We start from the raw sequence: 21,759 nt of genomic DNA on the forward strand, positions 1-21,759 counted from the left end.
GTTCCCTCCCATGTGTACTCTGAGAGTGTCTAGCCTCCACACGCTAAAACTAAGAGCACGTATTACCAATAAACGTTTTCATTTTGCCAATATGATGGTCAACAAGTGATAGCTCATTGTTTTTATTGTATTATTTAGTTTCTAGGGAGAGTTAATATATTTTTATCTTTTTACTTTAACCCCCATTCAAATGGCTTGAAAATTGCAGTTAAGTGGTTCCTCCCCACCAAAATCCTCAGCCTTATTAACAAAATGATAAATCTATACTACACAGGCCAAAACAACACATTTTTGTAGTTTTACTTTTCACATTTTCATATTTGATTTGTCTAGAATTTAATAGTTGAAAAGTTTACAAGTGGTTAGCCAGTTGTCACAATGTTATTTATGGAGTAGTCCGTCTTTTCTCCATCGATTTTAAAAGCCATTTATTATGTATTTTATATTATATTTGTATTTGTATACACTTTATTTTCATTTTATTTTATTTTAAATTGTGTTTATTTTACTATATTTTAAACTATATACACTTGACTCTTTTGGAATATGTGTTTTGTTCTGTCGACTTCTCTGTCAGGTCTTGTGCGAGTATTCTGTTTGAAATCCTAAACTGTTTGAATTACTATGGCTTTATAACATATTTCAACTGCTGATAGGACAGACCAGCTTGTTTTTTCTTTTTTCTTTTTTTCCAGAAATTTCTTGCTCGTCTCACACGTTTATCCTTCTAGAGAAGTAATTCTCAACTTTGGCAGCACATGAGCATCCCTCACAGAGCTTTCATAAACACTGATAACCCTGTCCTACTCCCAGAGGTCCCGGCTTACTTGTTCCGGGTCGCAGTCTGGGAACAGAATGCTGCAAAAGCTCCCCAGATGACTCTGATGTGTGGCCAAAGTTGAGCACCACTTTGCAAAATGAACTTGGACACTATGTGCCATTTCTGTTATTGTTTAGATCTGTATTATATTGAGTTATAGGTTAATTTAGAGGTCATTGACATCTTTATGATACTGTGCCTTCCTGTTTGATTCAGTCGCAGTTCTTTAGTTGCAAAAAGTCAGAAACAGAATTTGGCTGCCTTGGGGGAAAAAGATAAGGGAATTTCTGTAAGGGTTTGAGGTGGCTCCCAGAGGCGAAGGGACGCCGAAGGAGCAGACTTGGGGCTGAAAAGGAGCAGAGCAGCTACAGGGACGTGGAGCCAGCCCCCCTGCAGCTTCGTTCCCATCCCTCGTCTCCACCAGCTTTCTGTCTTTGAGGCATTTCGCTCAGATTTCAGATTCTGAAAGAGAATGCAGTGATTCTTGCTCGGGTCTCTTGTCTGTCCCTTGGCTAGAAACGGGCAGGACACTTTGGGTGATAGTCCCAAGAAACCTGCAGGAAACCCACAGAAAGGGACTCGGTAGCTGTTCTAGAAACATGGGCTGGGATTTGGGGGGCAAAGGCAATAACAGTGACGAGGACGAACAAAATGGATGCGTGGCACACCTGCATGAACACGGCGTTCCTCTTCACTTAGTTGTATTTTCTTCGCTGTTCCTTGGTGTTTTACAGTTTTTGTATTTAATTTGCAGATTACTTATTTAGCTTCTTTCTCTTTTATGCGTCTTTTTTCTTTTATTTTTTTTACGTGGTTGTCAGCATAGAAGAAGTTTTGTGTGTGTTTTTTAAAATTCAGTTTTATTGAGGTATAATTGAGAAAGCTTTGTTTTCACGTGACTCTAACCACTTAATAGAACTCTCCAATGATTCTAACACTTAATGATGGTAACAAGCCTATCATATTTTCTGAAAATGACATCATCTGAAAATGCTGATCTTGTTTCTTTATTTCCAATGGTTTATACCTCTTTTTTTCTTTTCTAATTGTTTTAGCCAGCACTTTTACAAGATTAAATAGAGCACCTTGCCTTATTCATTATATTTATAGAAATGATTCTTATGTTTTCTTATTAAATGTCACACTATAATAAATACATAATTTGTTTAAAACACCCTTATAAACCTTGGTTTTAAATTGGCAATTGATGTGAAATTTATTTTTATTTTTATTATATATATTTTTTAGAGCGAGAAAGAGAGCATGAATGGGCGGGGGGTGGGGTGGGAAGGGCAGAGGGAGAGGGAGAGAGAGAATCTTAAGCTCCACTGAGTGTGGAGCCAGACACGGGGCTTGATCTCATGACCCTGAGATCATGACCTGAGATGAAATCATGAGTCGATGCTTAACCTACTGGGCCACCCAGGTGCCCTGATGTGAAATTTTTTAAATGCCTATTGGAATCTCTTGAGATGAGGTGATTTTTCACCTTTAAAAATTATGATGAATTTTATTTTATTTTTTATTTTATTTTTTTTTACTTTGTTTTAATGTTTGTTTTTTTTTATTATATAATGTTAGTCACCATACAGTACATCCCCAGTTTCCAATGTAAAGTTCGATGATTCATTAGTTGCGTATAACACCCAGTGCACCATGCAATACGTGCCCTCCTTACTACCCATCACCAGTCTATCCCATTCCCCCACCCCCCTCCCCTCTGAGGCCCTCAGTTTGTTTCTCATAGTCCATAGTCTCTCATGCTTCATTCCCCCTTCTGATTACCCCCCCTTTTTTTATCCCTTTCTTCCCCTACTGATCCTCCTAGTTCTTATGTTCCAGAGATGAGAGAAATCATATGATAGTTGTCTTTCTCTGCTTGACTTATTTCACTTAGCATTATCTCCTCCAGTGCCGTCCATGTTGCAGCAAATGTTGAGAACTCGTTCTTTCTGATAGCTGAGTAATATTCCATTGTATATATGGACCACAACTTCTTAATCCAGTCATCTGTTGAAGGGCATCTCAGTTCCTTCCCCGCTTTGGCTATTGTGGACAATGCTGCTATGAACATTGGGGTGCATCTGGCCCTTCTCTTCACTATGTCTGTATCTTTGGGGTAAATACCCAGTAGTGCAATGGCTGGGTCATAGGGTAGCTCGATTTTTAACTTTTTAAGGCACCTCCACACTGTTTTCCAGAGTGGCTGTACCAGCCTGCATTCCCACCAACAATGTAGGAGGGATCCCCTTTCTCCACATCCTCTCCAGCAATTGTTGTTTCTTGTCTTGTCAATTTTTGCCATTCTAACTGGCGTAAGGTGGTATCTTAGTGTGGTTTTGATTTGAATTTCCCTGATGGCTAATGATTTTGAACATTTTTTCATGTGTCTGTTAGCCATTTGTATGTCTTCATTGGAAAAGTGTCTGTTCATATCTTCTGCCCATTTTTTGCTTTGTTTGTTTGTTTCTCGTGTATTGAGTTTGAGAAGTTCATTGTAGATCTTGGATACCAGTCTTTTATCTGTAGTGTCATTTGCAAATATATTCTCCCATTCTGTGGGCTGCCTTTTAGTTTTTTGACTGTTTCCTTGGCTGTGTAGAAGCTTTTTATCTTGATGAAGTCCCACAAGTTCATTTTATCTTTTGTTTCTCTTGCCTTTGGAGATGTGTCATGAAAAATGTTGCTTTGGCCGATATCGTAGAGGGTGCTGCCTATGTTCTTCTCTAGAATTTTGATGGATTCCTGTCTCACATCGAGGTCTTTCATCCATTTGGAGTTTATCTTTGTGTATGGTGTGAGAGAGTGGTCAAGTTTCATTCTTTTGCATGTAGCTGTCCACTTTTCCCAGCACCATTTATTGAAGAGACTGTCTTTTTTCCACCGGATGTTTTTTCCTGCTTTATCAAAGATTAGTTGCCCAAAGAGCCGAGGGTCCATTTCTGGGTTCTCTATTCTGTTCCATTGCTCTATGTGTCTGTTTTTGTGCCAGTACCATGCTGTCTTTGTGATCACAGCTTTGTAGTACAGTTTGAAATCTGGCATTGTGATGCCCCCAGCTTTGTTTTTCCTTTTCAACAGTTCCTTGGAGATTCGGGGCCTTTTCTGTTTCCATACAAATTTAAGGACTATTTGTTCCAGTTCTTTGAAAAATGTCATCGGGATTTTGATCGGGATAGCATTGAAAGTGTAGATTGCTCTGGGTAGCATGGACATTTTAACTATGTTAATTCTTCCGATCCATGAGCATGGAATATTTTTCCATCTTTTTGTGTCTTCCTCAATGTCTTTCAATAGTGATTTATAGTTTCTAGAATATAGATCCTTTACGTCTCTGGTTGAGTTAATTCCAAGGTAACGTATGGTTTTTGGTGCTATTGTAAATGGGATGGATTCCCTAATTTCTCTTTCTTCAGTCTCATTATTCATGTATAGAGATGCAACTGATTTCTGAGCATTGATTTTGTATCCCGCCACATTACTGAATTGCTCTATAACTTCTAATAGTTTGGGAGTGGATTCTTTTGGGTTTTCCATATAGAGTATATGATGAATTTTATTAATAGAATTCGTATGTTGAACTATCTTTGTGTTTTAAAAATGAACTCTACTTGATCTGGTCTATTATTTTTTTAATCTAATGCTGGATTTTGCTTGGTAATGTTTTACGTAAAGCGTTTGCATGAAAATGTTTGCATCAATATTTATACTTAAGATGTTTTTGATTTTGATTTGTAATTTTTCCCTGACTTTGCTTTCACCATTATGCTGGCTGTCAAAAATAGTCGGAAAGCTTGCCTTCCTTTACTATGCTCTGAAATGGCTTAAATAGCATAAGAATTATCTTTGCAACGATTTCAAGGAATGCACATGTGAAATCGTCTGGACCTGGAGCTTTTTTTAAGATTTTATTTCTAAGTAACCCCTACACCCAACAAGGGGCTTGAGCCCAGGACCCCAAGATCAAAAGTCACATGCTCCACCGACTGAGCCAGCCAGGCACCCCCAGACTTGGAGGTTTTAGACTGCTTTGTTGGGGCACCTGCGTGGCTCAGTCAGTTAAGCGTCTTCTTTCAGCCCAGGTCACGATCCCAGGGTCCTGGGATCTAGGCCCACATCGGGCTCCCTGCTCAGTGGGGAGCCTGCTTCTCCCTCTCTCTCCTGCTGCTGCTCTATCGCTTGTTATCTCTCTCTCTCTTTCTCGCAAATAAATAAATAAAATCTTTTAAAAAAACCTTACTCTTCATATTATCAGGAAAAGGCTTCACCTGCCTCGTTCTAGTGGTATAAAAACAGACCTATTTTTTAAAAAGATTTCATTTTTAAGTAATCTCTCTCCCAACATGGGGCTTGAACTCATAACCCTTAGACTGAGACTGAACCCTCCAGGCACCGAAACCTATTTTTTTTAAATTAAGTTTTTCATTGAGATGATTATAGATTCATATGCAGTTGTAAGAAATATGCAGAGTGACCCTGTGCACACTGTGTCCAGTTTCCACAATGGTAATATTTTGCAAAACTATAGTATTGTATCACAACCAGCCTGTTAACGTTAAGCCACCAATTGTATCGCATTTCCCCAGTTTTGCTAGCACTCATCTGTGTGTGTGTGTGTGTGTGTGTGTGTGTGTGTGTGCATTTAGCTCTATGCAGCTTTATCACATGCATAGACTTGCATATCTGCCATCACAGTCAAGATACTGAACAGTTCCAATGCCAGAGGGATGCCTCATATGGCTTTTCATAACCACACCTCTATCCCCCGCCCCTCTTGCTGTCCCTAACCCCTGACAACTGCTTATGCATCTGTCCTCCATTTCTAAAATTTCATTTTAAAATGTTACATAAATGGAATCATACAGTATGTAACTTTTGGGGATTAATTTTTTTCTGATCATAATTCCCTGGACATTGGTCCAATTCGTTGCATGTACCAATAGTTTGTTCCTTTTTAATGCTGAGTAGTATCAAATGGTGTGCTATGATTCCAGTTTTTGGCAAAACCTTTATAAAAGAGGCTGGAGACCAAACATTGAGTGGCAATTGTCTTAGGATAAGAGCTCGCCAGTTTAGTGATTGGGGTCTGCAACCAGACTTTTGAAAACACAACGATAAACACCTCTCGCCCAGTCTCAACAATCTAAGAAGTGCTCAGGAGGCATTACGGTTTATTTTGTGCTAAGACCCAGTCGCAATCATCTGGGTTCCTGGAAAACTCCATTCTTGGACTGAGAAGTCGTCATCAGACTAAATTTACAGCAGGAGACTGAAGCTTGACAGGTTGTCTTGGTTCAATGCCTGGATAACAGGAAAAGGAGAGTTCTCGTCTCCAAATGTCAGAACCTTCCAGATGGTCTTGATCAAAGCTCTTCATAGAAGAAGGAATTTTCTTCTAACAGTTTAAGTGACTTGCCTAAGGTCACTTTTTGTTTTCTTTCCCTGAGCCAATGCTCTAAACAGTTCTGACTACTTGAATATATGGCTCACTCTTCTGTTTTGCAAATAGGGTCCAGCTGGATGAATTCTTGGGTCAGGACTCTGATGGATCCCATCCCCAAGAGGATCACATTCTTATCCTTGGCAGGGTCCCTGACCATAGAGAGGTGGGTGCTCTGTGTTTCACCCAGCCCAGTTCCTACGCCCACCTCTGGTTTGGCAGCACAGACCGTTCCCACAGAAGAGGGAGGACAGGTAGGGCCGACGGAGATCACAGTGTATGCATCGGTCATGAAGGTTTGGGAGTAAATATTTTGGGCAATATGCACACTTGGTTTCAGCTAGGAATATTGCGGTTGGCATTACAGATAAGGCAGCTGTGATGCGGACGGCCTGCTTGGTGCTCGGATGCAGCCGCATCGACGGATGGCACGTTCTTGGGTCCTGAGGTTCCAAACTCTTTTTTTTTTTTTTTAAGATTTTATTTATTTATTTGACAGAGCACACAAGCAGGGGGAGCGGCAGGCAGAGGGAGAAGCAGGCTCCCTGCAGAGTAGGAATCCTGATGCGGGGCTCAATCCCAGGACTCCGGGATCATGACCCGAGCTGAAGGCAGACACTTAACTGACCGACCCACCCAGGCACCTCCAAACTTTCTTTTTTTAGTACACACCGCTCATCAACTCAGGGAGACTCCTTTTTTGCTTGTTTTGCTTTATTTAAATTCAGGTTAGTTAACATGCAATGTAGTATTAATTTGGGGGTAGAATTTAGTGATTCATCAGTTGCATATAATACCCAGTGCTCATTACATCAAGTGCCCTCCTTAATGCCTGTCACCCAAATACCTTATCCTCCCCACTCATTTCCCTCCAGCAACCCTCAGTTGGTTCTCTATAGTTAAGAGACTCTAATGGTTTGTCTCCCTCTTGGTTTTTATCCTATTTTATTTTTCCTTCCCTTCCCCTATGTTCATCAGTTTTGTTTCTTAAATTCCACATATGAGGGAAATCATACGGTATTTGTCTTTCTCTGACTGGTTTATTTCACTTAGCATAATACTCTACCTTCATCCATGTTGTTGCAAATGGCAAGATTTCATTCTTTTTTGTGGCTGAGTCATATTCCATTGTGTATACACCACATCTTCTTTACCCGTTCAGCAGTCGATGGACATCTGGGCTCTTTCCATAGTTTGGCTATTGTGGACATTGCTGCTATCAACATTGGGGTGCAGGTGCCCCTTCGAATCACTATGCTTGCATCCTCTGGATAAATAGTTAGTAGTGCAATTGCTGGATCATAGGGTGGCTCTATTTTTAACTTTTGGAAGAACCTCCATACTGTTTTCCAGAGTGGCTACACCAGTTTGCATTCCCCCAACAGTGTAGGAGGGCACCCCTTTCTCTGCATCCTCTCCAACATCTGTTGTTAACTGAGTTGTTAATTTTAGCCATTCTGACAGGTGTGAGGTGGTATCTCATTGTGGTTTTTTTTTTTTAAAGATTTTATTTATTTATCTGACAGAGATAGAGACAGCCAGCGAGAGAGGGAACACAAGCAGGGGGAGTGGGAGAGGAAGAAGCAGGCTCATAGCGGAAGAGCCTGATGTGGGGCTCGATCCCATAACGCCGGGATCACTCCCTGAGCCGAAGGCAGACGCTTAACCGCTGTGCCACCCAGGCGCCCCCTCATTGTGGTTTTGATTTGTATTTCCTTTCTGAAGGCTATTCTTACTGTATAATAACATTAGTAATCACTTACTGAATGCTTACTAGACACCACCCCCCCCCCTTTTTTAAAGTAATCTCTATGCCCAACATGGGGCTCGAACTCAAGACCCCTGAGACCAAGAGTCACATGCTCCATGGACTGGTCAGCCAGGAACCCCTGATAGCAGCATTTTTTGTTTCTAAGACCATATTTAAATTTTAAATTGAAAAATTTAAATATAACTTTGATTTTCTTAAAAGAAATAAATTTACATATTTTTAAAAGTTAAATAGTTCTGTGGGCTTTATTATGAAATAGTCTGGTCTTCTTTCCCATCCCTAATTCCTTTTTTTTTCTTTTAAATCAATTAGTCAACATAAAGTACATCATTATTTTCCGACCCATCCCTAATTCCGATCAAGAGACAAACACTTTCAACCTTTTTAGTTGTTTTTTAGCCATTTTCCCCTGGGTTTCTAAATGACATGATTATACAGCTATTTCTTGATATTTTAATTTCGGATCTATGTTCGCTTCTTTCTACAAAGGATGGGACTTAGCTCTTTTATAGCTTTTGTCTTTCCCCCATTGTTCCCTTTCACCCAACCTCCCAGAGAATTAACACATGTTTTTAAAAGTATATTTAGCAGACACTTAACCGGCTAAGCCACCCAGGCATCCCCTTTTTAAAATATTTTATTTATTTATAAAAGTATATTTAGGAATTCTTTCCTGTACATTTTTCCCTATAGGGTGTTAGTAGCTTATGGTCTGTAGTAGGTTTTTTGTTGTTGTTGTTTTTTGTTTTTTTTTAATAAAAGAGTTTATGAGAGATCAAAATTTTAAAACCGCGGAGGCCCGAAAATGTCTATTTTCTATCCCACACTTGATTGATAGGTATTCTGGGTGCAGTTTAAGTTTGGGAACTGTTTCACTTTAAATTGTAAAGGTATTGTCCCCTCTAGGTTCCAAAGAAGCCTGTTGTCACTCTAAGCCCTGATTTTTTGTATGTGACTTGCTGTTTTCTTTTTCTTTAGAAGCTTTGTAGGGTCGTCTCTTTATCTGTGGCAGGATACGGGATATGTAATGTATATTTTGAATAAGTAACAAATTCACATTGTTCAAAATTCAAAACATATCAAACGGTGTGAAGTGAAAAATCTTCCTCCCACTCCTGTGTGCTAACCATTTAGTCTCCTTTCCAGAGGCAACTGGTCTTAGATAGTTCTCGGGCATTCCTGCAGAGATATTCCATGATATATATATCTACACAAACAGGTTGTATTTTCCAAAGATGACTCTGTGATATATTTTATTCCACTTGCTCTTTTTACCATATGACGTTGGTCCTCTTCCCAATGAGATCAATGTTTATTATGTCCCCTCCTCTCGATGGGAGGACCTTTGTGACTCTCTCAGCCAAGAGCATATGGTGGTAGGGACCAGGCCAGTTCCTGGACCCAGGCCTTAAGAAAGTGGCAGCCTACCTTGTCTTGCCTCTTAGGATACTTGCTTTCGAAATCTAGCCACCATGTTGTGAGAAAGCCCACGTCACAGGAAGAGGCTACATGTAGGCAATTTAACTGGCGGCTCCCACAGAGGTTCCAGCCAACAGCGAGCATTTATCGCCAGACCTGTGACTGAAGTCACCAGATGATAGCAGCCTCCAGGCATCAAGTTCTTCCAAGTCTTTTCTGTCCAGGTCCTGGATGTGGCCGAGCAGAGACAGGTGTCCTGTTAGAAATCTTGGCCCACAGGACTTGTGAGTATAAAATAATGAATGTTTTATTATGTTTTGGGTGGGTTAGTTACACAGAAATATAACTAATACACATATTCTTTTTTTAAAAGATTTTATTTATTTTATTTATCAATTTGAGAGAGAGAGGGAATGAGAGACAGAGAGCATGAGGGGGGGGAAGGTCAGAGGGAGAAGCAGACTCCCTGCTGAGCGGGGAGCCCGATGTGGGACTCAATCCTGAGACTCCAGGATCATGACCTGAGCCGAAACCAAGAGTTGGTCGCTTAACAGACCTCACCACCCAGGCACCCTTTTCCTGATTTTCTTTTTTTCAGATTTTCTGTTATGAATAGAAAATACATTGAACTTTATCTTCTGATTGTTAATTAGTGTTTTTTCAGTTCGGCTATTGTATTTTAAACTTCTAACAGCTCTTTCTTGTTTTCTGGTTATTCTTTTATTTTAATAGCATTCTGTTCTTGTTTTATGGATGAATTATATTTCTGTTTTTTCTGAGGATATTTATGATAAGGTTTTGAAAACTTTTCTGCTCTCTGCATTATCTGTTTTTTCTGATTTTTTTATTCTGTGTCTTGTTTGTTTGTTTGCTTTGCTCTCTCTCTTCCTGTTAGCAGTTCTCCACAAATGTCTGGATATCTAAGAAACAAGTACTCAAGAGCTCATCAGAAATTCTAGTTGTGTGTGTGGCAGGGGTTGGTATTCATTGACTTGTGGGATTCGATGTAGAGAGATAAGACAGCGTTTTTTGTTTTGTTTTGTTTTTTTTTTAGAAATTCCATTGTCAGTGTCTGTGTGTATTTTCCTGGAGCTGTTCAGTTTCCACAGAAACATACCCTCCAGTCTTCTCTCTGGGAGTATATGTCTGGCTGTCAGTGTTTTGATTGCCAAAGGGAAAGAGGATTGGAAGACTCATTCAAAATTTCATCTTTCATTTTCCCTATAGTTTCAATCCTCATTTTCCCTGTAGTTCCTTACCCATACCTTCGCCTCTACCTGCTATGCACAAACCTAGAGCTTTTATGTCCCAAGCCTGCAGAGTTAAGCCTTTGACTTTTTGCCAAAGTTAGGGAGTAGAAGTTGCCTGGCTAGGCAGGGAGAGTGAGTTGGGGGACCCAGGGCGTCTAACCATTCCTTATAGAGACTTTCAACGTTCCTCTCCTTATTCAGCCCTGTACGTACTCCTGCCTTCAAATGTGGCATCCTTCCCTTGGCCCAGAGAATCTTTTCTGTTCAGGGTGAGGGGAAGGCATCCTTACGTACCCTATAATCACCCGGATTTGTTGTCTATCCATTTCCTTCAGAGCCTTGGCCTCTGAATTCAAAGCCAGATAGATCCGCCCCTTTCTCTGCCTTCTGCGTTTAGAGTTCTTACGGAATGACCTGTACGACTGAATAGGACCAAAGGCTGGTGGTAAAAGGGAATACTTGGGAAAAAATATTAGTTAAGACTTCAAAAACTGTTGTTCTATTGCACTATTATTATATAGTACTATCTCAGTTCCAGCTTCTAGAGCAAAACACCATAAACGGGGTGGCCTGAACAACAGAAGTTTATTTCTCATAGTTCTAGAGGCTGGAAAGTCCGAGATCAAGGTGCTGGCTGATTCGGTGCCTCTTCCTGGTTTGCAGACAACTGCCTTCTCGCTGTATCCTCACATGGTGGAGAAAGAGAACACCCACCTCGTGTCTTACTTATAAGGGCACGAATCCCATTCATGGGGCTCCACTCTTATGACCTAATTACCTCCCAAAGGTCCCATCAGGATTAGGGATTAAACATATGAATTCTGGGGAGCACAAATACTTAGTCTACAGTAAGTACCTATTAGGGGAAGTCATTTGGCATCTCGGTTACATTATCTATTTAATCCTCTCACCAACTCAATCTACAGATGAACAAATGAGCTCAGAGAAGTTAAGTAATTTGTCCAAAGTCACACAGCTAGTGTGTCACAGAGCAGGATTTGATACCTGATCTAATACCAAGCAAATGCACTTTCCATGGTAGCAAGGGGCCTCTTGTGAATTCATAATAAGCCCTTGAAAAGTACCAATAAGAAACTAGGATTTCTGCTTCCTGGTTAACTAGACGTCAAGAGAAATTTGATTTTAAGATACATTAACAATATTCATTATTGCTTCTTGTGTTGATTTTAATTTATAACATACATCATCTTCTTGTCTAGGCTCTTTAATGCCTAGCACGTGTATTGCAACTAATCAAACATATCTGGGGAGCCAAGTATTTGTGCTGTTAAGCAGCATATGTATTTACTATCCAAACATCTAGCAATTAACTTGCAGTGCTGGCACAATTTCCAACAAAGTCCAACAAATTATAGATGCATTTTAAGCAGTCTACTAAATGACACAGATTTCCTGATTTTACTGAGTCTCTTATAATTCTCTGTAAGCTGAGCTGAACCACTCAAATGCTACACCTGGTAAAGGTGGATTCTGCCTCTGGAAGATTCCAGATTCCTCTGGAAGAGGAAGATTATGTCTCTTAGAGACTTCAGGATGTAACACAAAACCAATCACTTCCCAGTCATGTTCATTTCTTCCTCAGATGCTCAGTACCAGGAGGGTACTTGTCCTGAGATTACACACAAGGGTAGAGAAAAGAAGGTAGGCAAAGGGAAGGGAGTGAGAAAGGAGAAGGAACCCAGAGACTGACCCATCAATCCCATTAACCAGGAGGTCACAGAAGCTAACATGGATAATACAAATGTTAGTGGCTCTCTACGGGGTCTCTTGGCTTGGTGAGACTACATTATATTTAGCTCTGCTGCAAGAACCACTACTTGTCTCCACCCCTGCCAGCACCTCTCCCTAATCTGAGCCTTTACCAACAAGTTGAGCTGGTCTACCAAAAAGTGGCAGTTCGGACTAGGTGTAAGTCATAGGTGAATCCATCAGCCACAAAGAGCCATTATTTAGTCCCAAGGAGAACAGTGCATAGGAAGGGTTACTATGAGACCTTCCCAACTTCCCATTCAGGGTTTGTCTCTCTATTTTCCTGCTGCTTACCATCTCTGGGTGTCTATGTTGTCTTCAAATCCCATAGAAACTCTTTCTACCAGACCTTGCTCTCATCAAGTTCAGATGAAGAAACTGTGTGATTGAGGTGCAATGTTGCAGTACAGGATAAGACAATAAGCAAGGCTCCAGAGACAAAAGGAGACCTTAAAATGGTGGCATTTCAGGCACCATGATAGGTAAAGCATTGGTATTTCCAATTCATATTTACTCTGGAACCAATTGACAATAGAATACACATAGTAAGTTCCAAAAGTCCAGAACATTCCCTAATGCTCCGAGGATGGGCCTCCGAGTCCTCCTGAAGCGTGCTTTCAGCGCCATGCATTGGAGAGAAGTCGCCCCAGATCCAAGTCAACACATCAACTCTTCTAAAACCCTCGGTTTGTCCAACATCTTTGTTTAGATGTGGTCACGTGACCTGGGAAAGTGAACAAACCTTTCGATAGTGGGGAAATACAGTTTCCTCAGATTATTTGGATCTGTCTCCAAGTCAGTGCCCTCTCATCAGAGAAGCAGAAAGCCCGTGGGTTTTGTTGCTTTATTAAAAAAAAAAAAAGCTCTCCTGTTGTAAATACGTCAATCAGCGAAAGCGTTTTTTTCCTGAAATGATGAATAGTTCTGGGTTTCAAATGCAGTTATTGTTTGGTAGGATTTTGTTTCACTTAGTACTGTTGTTACCTGTAATTGTTCTGCGACCGGTGATCTTTCACTAGTGAATATTTTTTCAGCCATGTAACAAAAATTCACAGCGCTGATGTGACTGCGCAGAGAACCTGAATAATTTCATAGGCTTCTGTATTTTTAGTGGCTGATATGGTTAGGGTTACATTATCTGTGTCGCCGTGTGACCTATTATTTTAAGTTTGATTAGACGAAGGATTTTCTGTAACGGGGGGTGTCTCTCTGTTTTACACGTGGAAGTCTGCTTGCCCCCTTTGTGTCTCTCCTCTCTTCATGTTTCCCTGCATTTTCCTTCTCCTTTCACCTTAGTTTCACCAGATGCCTGTGGCAAGGTGGGCGGAACAGACAATTCTTTGGAGGGTGAAAAGAAAATATTAAAATATTTATTTATATTTGTTTTTATCTAAAAATATAAAGGTAGTATGCCTTGTTGATATTCAACATACGGGTCGATCCCTAGTACTCTCACTCATATGGCCCTTGTCAGGAAGCATCCTCAGGAAAGTGTCCCCATGTCAGGGGAGCCCCAAATCAGAGGGTGTGTGGTGGCAGCCTCTTGTTGTCCTCAAGGCATTTTGACCTATTAACGGTTTACTGAGCACAGTTTCAGGGATTTATAGATTCTGCTTTCTAACTTAACTAAAATGTCCACCTGGTCCATGAGTAAGTGGCTAAAGAAGATTCCTGTAAAGAAGTTACGGTTGACGATAGCACGGATAATGCAAGCTCAGGAAAGCATGAGAGTGGTCAAGGGGACCCTTCCTGTGATCCTTATCTGAACTCTTTGTCAGCTCATGTGTTCCTGAGACGTAACTTCCTATAATTTGGGAGGAAACTTGGGAGACAGTCCCGTCTTGCCACCTTGGCCAGTGATCTTCTTTCTGTATGTAACATTATTTTTATAGACTTTTACTATTTTCTTTTTTAAAAAAGATTTATTTATTTATTTATTTGAGAGAGAGTGAGAGAGAGAGAGTGCGTGTGCCCGCAAGAGTTGGGAGGGGCAGAGGGAGAGAATCCCAAGGCAACTCCCACTGAGCGCTGAGCACAGAGCCCAGCGCAGAGCTCGATCTCGCAACCATGAGATCATGACCTGAGCCAATACCAAGAGTCGGCCGCTTAGCCAACCGAGCTACCCAGATGCCCCAGAATTTTACTCTTTTCAGTTTCAGATATTGATCATATCGGACACCCCCCCCCCCAATTCTGGATCTCTCTCCTGCCTGTTCACTAGCATTATTTAGTAATACGGTTTCTGTAGAGTGCCACATCATGAACAGAATGGCCCCATTTTAACATATTTTTTCAATTAGATGAAACATTGTATTTTATTTATTTTTTATTTTTTAATGAAAAAAATAGGCTCCACACCCAACGTGGAGCTTGAACTCATGACCCGGAAATCAGGAGTCACAGGCTCTATCAACTGAGCCAGCCAAGCACCATTTAAAACATTATATTTTTAAAAGTTCTTATTAAAAGTGATGTATTTTCACTATAGAAAGTACAGTTACTCAAAAGGAAGAAAATAAAAATGAACTAAAATCACAGTACAATCACAGTTGACAGTCTTTTCTATTCATAAATATACCTTTGTTTTTTTTGTTTGTTTTTTCTTACAAAAATGGATTTTATTATACATCCCATTTTATGAACCACTTGAAAATTTTTGGGTAGTAATCCGTGCTGTGGATTAGCTAAATTTAAGCTACTTCAAAATTGTCTGTCGACACTTGAAAGTCAGGCTAAAAATGTCTTCCTTAATCCAAATTTCATGCTTATATTTTCTTTTATTAATTTTCATAACCTTTTGTTCTCCTCGCGGAGAAGAAAATAATGTGTTATTCATTTGTTGTGTGTTCCATCAGAATTCTCAGTCTGGCAGTTGGCTTCTGGGAAAGATTTCAGAGTCTTTCATGAGCACAGTAATCTCTGCTTTATGAAGGAGCCAGGAAGCCCGGCCAGATGCAGAGAAATGCAGAGTGAGCAAGAGCGGCTCTGCTGCGAGCTTCTGCTCGGCTTTTCCTTTTCCATTCACTTCTAATCTCATTATGCTCATGACTCAGACTGTAGGCTGGGCACTGGACGTTTCTCCAAAACAAGGAGAAAAACAAAGGCGAGTGGGAGGTGGTGACCAAACATCTGGGTTGTTCGGCGCGCCTACCTAGCAGGGGCAGAAGGAAAGCAAGTCTCCTGAATGAGGTTTGGGTCTGCAGAGTAACTGCGACCTTGCTTCCTTTTGTTTAATGGTTTTGTTTTTCTTGTAGACAAACCACGTCCCAATTATTATGCTTCTGAAAAGGCAAGAGCTATGTCTTATTTGTTCCTTGGGTCCCCATATCACCCAGGACCATGTCTTTTCCCTAGTAGACACTCCGTAAACATTTGTTGTTGTTTGTGTTATCATAATAGGGCAGCATGCACTATGCATGCAATATGGAACCTCAGAAAAAGAGCAGATTTGGATAATTAATGGATGATGCCATTGTGCACAAAGAAAACTCAAGAGCTGACAGATATTTACTGGAATTGATCAGAGAATATAGCCAGGTTGCTGGGTGTGTAGGTGAGAGAGAGTCAGAGAGATTTTCTATGGGGTTGTAGTGACCTGAACAGAGGTTCCCTGAAGATATGTCCACATGCAAATTCCCAGAACCTGTACAGATTACTTTATATAGAAAAAGAGCGAGGATTACCTTATATGGCAAAAGATGTGATTACATTAAATATTTTGAGAGGAGAAGCTTATCTTGGATTATCCAGGTGAACTCTAAATCCAATGACAAGAGGGAGGCAGAAGGACATTAGACGCACAGAGGAGAAGGCGGGGTGAAGAGGGAGGCAGAGATGGGAGTCAAGTACTAACTGCTGGGCGGCCTCCAGAAGCCAGAAGAGGCCATCAAGCGTTCTTCCTTAGAGCCCGGGGAGGGAGTACGGCCCCACCGCCTTCTGTATTTCTAGCCTCCAAAACTATGAGAGAATAAATTCAGGTTGTTTTAAAGCCAAGGTTGTGGTGGTTTGTTACAGCAGGCTCGGGAAACTAATACACAGAAGAACACACAGAAGAACAGGGCACTGTGGTTCAGTGCGTGTGCTCTGGAGGCCGACTTCCTTTCTTCAATCCGGACTTCATCCGTTACCAGCTGTGTCACGCTGGGCGTGGTATTTCACGTCTCAGGGTCGGGGCGCAGATAGCGTAAGCACAGTGCAAGTAGACCTGTGTCTGGCATACAGCGAATGTACACTACATGTTAGTTACTGTTCTCATCATCGTCATGAATACAATGGTTATCATCCCCAGCAATGGTGAGAAAATACAGCTTGGAAAGGCATTTAACACAGCAGTAACAAATAAAAGGCAGGGAGGGAATAAATATAATCACTAAGGTCTTGATGTGCCAGGTCATAAAACTTCCTGGAAAGATATTAAAACAGACCCAAATAAAGGGAGGGCTATACTATAGTCATTGATAAAGATGCTAAATAGCATAAAGATGTGTCAGTTCATACAAAATTAATATATAGTTTTCATGCTATTCTAATAGAAATCCCAGTAGGGTTGTTTTGTTTTGTTTTGTTTTGTTTTTAGAGAAACTTGACAACTGATTCTATAGCCGACGTGGGAAAACAAATATCCCAAAATAGCCACTACACATCTAAAGAAAAGGAATCAAATATATATTTTGTCCATACGCTAGGATACTACGTGGCAATAGAAATAAACATGACGCTGGAGATGGATCCCATACTCATGAAATCAAGCTGAAAAAATGTCACAGGCAAACTTTTAAACAGGCAAAACTAAATAAGATGGGCTTCGGCTATTAAGAACAGGGAGAGAGTTGTTCTTACAAAATGCAGACTATGGTAACCGTAGGAGGGCAGGGCACGCTGCTGAAGAGAGGCATGGAGGAGTCGTCCAAGGTGTTAGACGTGTTCCATTTTTAATGCTGGGTTCGGGGTCCAAGAATGTTCATTTTATTATTATTCCTTAAACTGCTTTTATCTTTAAGCTTTATATTAAAAAAAAACTTCTAGAAAGGGAAAGAAACACCGTATGATGCTTTATTTATGCTTTCATTACAGTAAGGCTTTCATGGAGCACTCTTATGTCATTGTTTCTCTGAGTAGTTGCAGTTTTAGAACCAGCACAATATAACCTTCCACTTTTCTCACTTCAGTATGGTCATTGAACTCCCCTCCCCCACCAAGGTCGCGGGTCCATATTCCTGTGGTGGTTTCACAGGACCTACCGCATTACACACACAAGCTATCCCATCATGGGGCCCCTGGGTGGCTCCGTCGGTTATGTGGCTGACTCAATCTTAGCTCAGGTCTCGATCTCATGGTGGTGAGTTGAGGCCCCGCGTTGGGCTCCATGCCGGGTGGGGAGCCCACATTAACCAAAAAAAAAAAAAAAAAAAAAAGAGCTATCCAGCCAGGAAGACATATCAGAAACTTGGGAGGCTTTAGAAAATTCACTGCCCACCCTACCTTTCATTTGATAAGCGTCTCTGGGTGGAACAGAAGAGGACATGCCCTCCTGCTTTTCTCATCCACCTTGGCAGGGAATCACCGCACTGTGCTGAGAGATGATCATTGTATTAGCTCTGTGTGAAAAAAAGGAAAGTGTTGAAAGTGTTGAGAACCAGTCATCTAAAAGAAAGGGTGATATTCTTTTCCCTTAAAGGTTTTCTTTTCTCTGATGGATTTTAGATTGGAGCTGAGTCACAACCCTGCAGTAGAGAAATTTGATGTAGAACTTGAGGGCAGTTTCTAAGTCTGGAATATGAGAAGGGTTAGGAGTCAATGCCCACAGGCAGAATCAAATAACCCGTGGGGAGAATAGGTTACTTTCTCAGTGGCCTATGGAGAAACCTCACACTGTGTGGAGACAGGTGCACTAGAAGGGGCCCCTGGAGATTTTGTCTAGTGACCTGACATCTGGAAGTTGCTTTGACTGCTTATAAGCAAGAGCTCCCCAAACACAGACAGTTCAAAACCCTTGTGTCCCTGTAGCAGCAATGATTATAGTCACAGCCAAGCACTCAAAGCCAACTGCATTGCCAGTGAGGCCATTAAAATATTGGAAAATAAATGCTAGCATTTATGGAATCTCTAGCCCAATGCCCAATATTATGTATTCCCTCCAATTTGAAAATCCAGCATTTAAAAAATGAAAACAAAACCAAGTACAGAAACCTTAAAAAAAACTATTTTTATACTTAAACTTTATGTAAATCCAAGGGTTTTTTTCCCTTTTGCACCAAGACATAAATATTTTTTAGACTTAATTATGAGAGTGGAAGATTGTTCAATTGCAGGGCAGCATTGAGGAATGAATGGAATTTATTGAATTTATGTTCTGTATTATACTTTTGTGCTGCTAGGGAAAGAACTGACAGGTTGAGAAAGTTATTAACTTCTTGTGTGTATTAAAACAACACTTGAAGGCAACTGACTTTAGATAAGACAAAAATAATCATTATAGCCTGTGATGTTACTTTAGTTTAAATCCAGGCTGCCCTGAAACTCAAATAGAGATAAAGAGCAAGGATAGGATGAATGTTTTCATTGAAGTCGTAACTTCAAATATTGGGAGGCTCTTGGGAGGTTATCCAGTCTATTCTCCTTCTTTGACAGGATTATAGTTAAATCAGCTCAAGCAGATGGCAATCCATCTTATTTCTAAAATTGCCCACTCAAGAAATTCCACATGATTCTCTCCATGGTTCTTTCTATAACCTTACTTTTCTTTTCCTTTCTTTTTCTTTCTTTTTTAAATAATCTATCACCATATAAAGCTAATGCAATATTACTGTATTCTCCATGCTGAATATTATATCCCCTTGATGTATTTATTTTATAACTGGAAGACTGTACTTCTTGCTCCCTTTTACTCCTGTTGCCCACCTCCCAACCCCTTGCCTCCTAGGGCAGCAACCAATCTTTTCCCTGTTTGTATGGGTCTGGGTTTTGTTTTGTTTGTTTGTCAAATGCATTCTCTGCATCTACTGGGATGATCACATGATTTTTACCCTTCATTTTGTTAATGTGGTATCACATTGATTGATTTGAGAATGTTGAGCCATACTTGCATCCCTAGAATAAATCCCATTTGATCATTGTATATGATCGTTTTAATGTATCATTGAATTCAGTTTGCTAATATTTTTGGGGTGATTTTTGCCCTTATGTGCATCAAGGATACTGGCTTGTAGTTTCCTTTTCTTGTGGTGTCCTTTGCTTATTGGTATCAGAGTAATGCTGGCCTCATAAAATGTGTTTGGAAGTACTCCCTCCTCTTAAATTTTTTGGAAGAGTTTGAGGGTAGGTGTTAAATCTTTGATGTTTGGTAGAATTCACCAGTGGAAGTCATCTGGTCCTGGACTTTCATTTGTCGTGAGCGTTAATCTCCTTACTAGTAATTACTGTATTCAGACTTTCTAATTATCCTAACTTAGTCTTGGAAGATTGTAAGTTTCTGGGAATTTATCAATTTCTTCTAGGTTGTTCAGTTTGTTGGCAGGTACTTGTTTGTGGTATCTTATGATACTTTGTATTTCTGTGTATCGGTTGTAACTTCTCTTTCATTATGATTTTATTTCTTTGAGCTTTCTCTCTTCTTCTCTCTCTCTCTTTCTCTCTCTCTCTCTCTTCCTCTTTTCAAAGAACCCACTCTTCGTTTTATTGATCTTTTCTATTGTCTTTTTAGTCTCTATTTCATTTATTTCTCCTCTGATCTTTATTTCCTTCCTTTTACTAACATTAGGCTTTGTTCTTCTTTTTCTAGTTCCTGTAGGTGTGAAGTTAGATTGTTTATTTGAGAGTTCTCTTATTTCTTTAGGTAGGCCTGTATTTCTATGAACTTTGCTCTTACAACCACTTTTATTGCACCCATAGATTTTGGTCTGTCATATTTCTGTTTTCATTGTCTGTTGGTATTTTTTTTTAAATTTCTCTTTCGATTTTTTCTATGACAGTAGTTGTTCAATAATATGCTGTCTAATTTCCATGTATTTGTAGTTTTTCCAGTTTTCTTTTTGTGATTGATTTCTAGTTTCATACCATGTGGTCAGAAAAGATGCCTGGTATAAAAAAAAAAAAAAGAAAGAAAGAAAAGATTCTTGGTATGATTTTAGTCTTCCTGAATTTATTGAGACTTATTTTGTGGCCCAACATGTGATCTATCCTGGAGAATGTTCCATATGCGCTTGAGAAGAATGTGTATTCTGCTGTTTTTGTATGAAATGTTCTGTATATATCTATTAAGTCCATCAGATCTAATGCATTGTTTAAGGCCGTTGTTTCCGTATTGATTTTCTGTCTGGATAATCTATTCACTGATGCAAGTGTGGTATTAAAGTCCTCTAGTACTATTATATTGCTGTCAACTTCTCTCTTTAGGCCTGTTAATATTCACTTTATATATTTTGGTGCTCCTATGTTGGATGCATAAATATTTATAAATGTTATATCTTTTTGTTGTGTTGACCCCTTTGTCATTGTGTAATACCCATCTTTGTCTTTTATTACAGTCTTCTTTTTGAAGTCTATTTTGTCTGATATGAGTATCGCTACCCCAACTTTCTTTTGGTTTCCATTTGTATGACCCATCTTTTTCTATCCCCTCATTTTCAATCTGTGTGTCATTACTTCTGAAGTGAGTCTTTTGTAGGCAGCATATACATGGGTCTTGTTTTTTTTTTTAATTTTTAATCCCAACTTACTTTTCTTTTCGTCCTCAGGTGATATGTGCATATAATAAGGGAATATATAAGGTAGTATGCATATGACCCCCCCTCACCATCACAAAAGGGATAGAATTATCTTTTACTATCTGTGATGATTTGTAAACAATAACAAATCATATACCAATCCCTTGTTCTTCTGAATTTAACCTTACAAACATTCTGCCTGTCTAAGCAACCTCTTGTTCTTATTTCCCTTTCTTTCCTCCGATTCAGAATTTCCCAGGAGGGTTTGTAGACTTTAATGCCCTGGGAATAGGAAAAGCAACCCTGCCTCAGCCCATAGGGATTTGTCAGCACCACGGACAGTAACTCATAAAGCGAGCCTTTTAGTGAGGGTTCATCTTGCCAGGTGAGCAATATCTTTGAAGGAGTTTCTCAACATATTCCCCTTCTTTTCCTAGCCTTCTACTTTTTAAGGTAAATCACTTTAATTTCTTCAACATCAGTAGAGGCAGAGGAGTCCACTACTCAGTTGTCTATGAGACTTACAGGCCTGGGCTGACAGGAGGTAGACCCATCTAGGCTTGCTCAGATCATCTCATCACTTG

Source organism: Ursus arctos, unplaced genomic scaffold, assembly GCF_023065955.2.
Source record: "Ursus arctos isolate Adak ecotype North America unplaced genomic scaffold, UrsArc2.0 scaffold_13, whole genome shotgun sequence".
In the NCBI taxonomy this organism is placed as follows: domain Eukaryota; kingdom Metazoa; phylum Chordata; class Mammalia; order Carnivora; family Ursidae; genus Ursus; species Ursus arctos.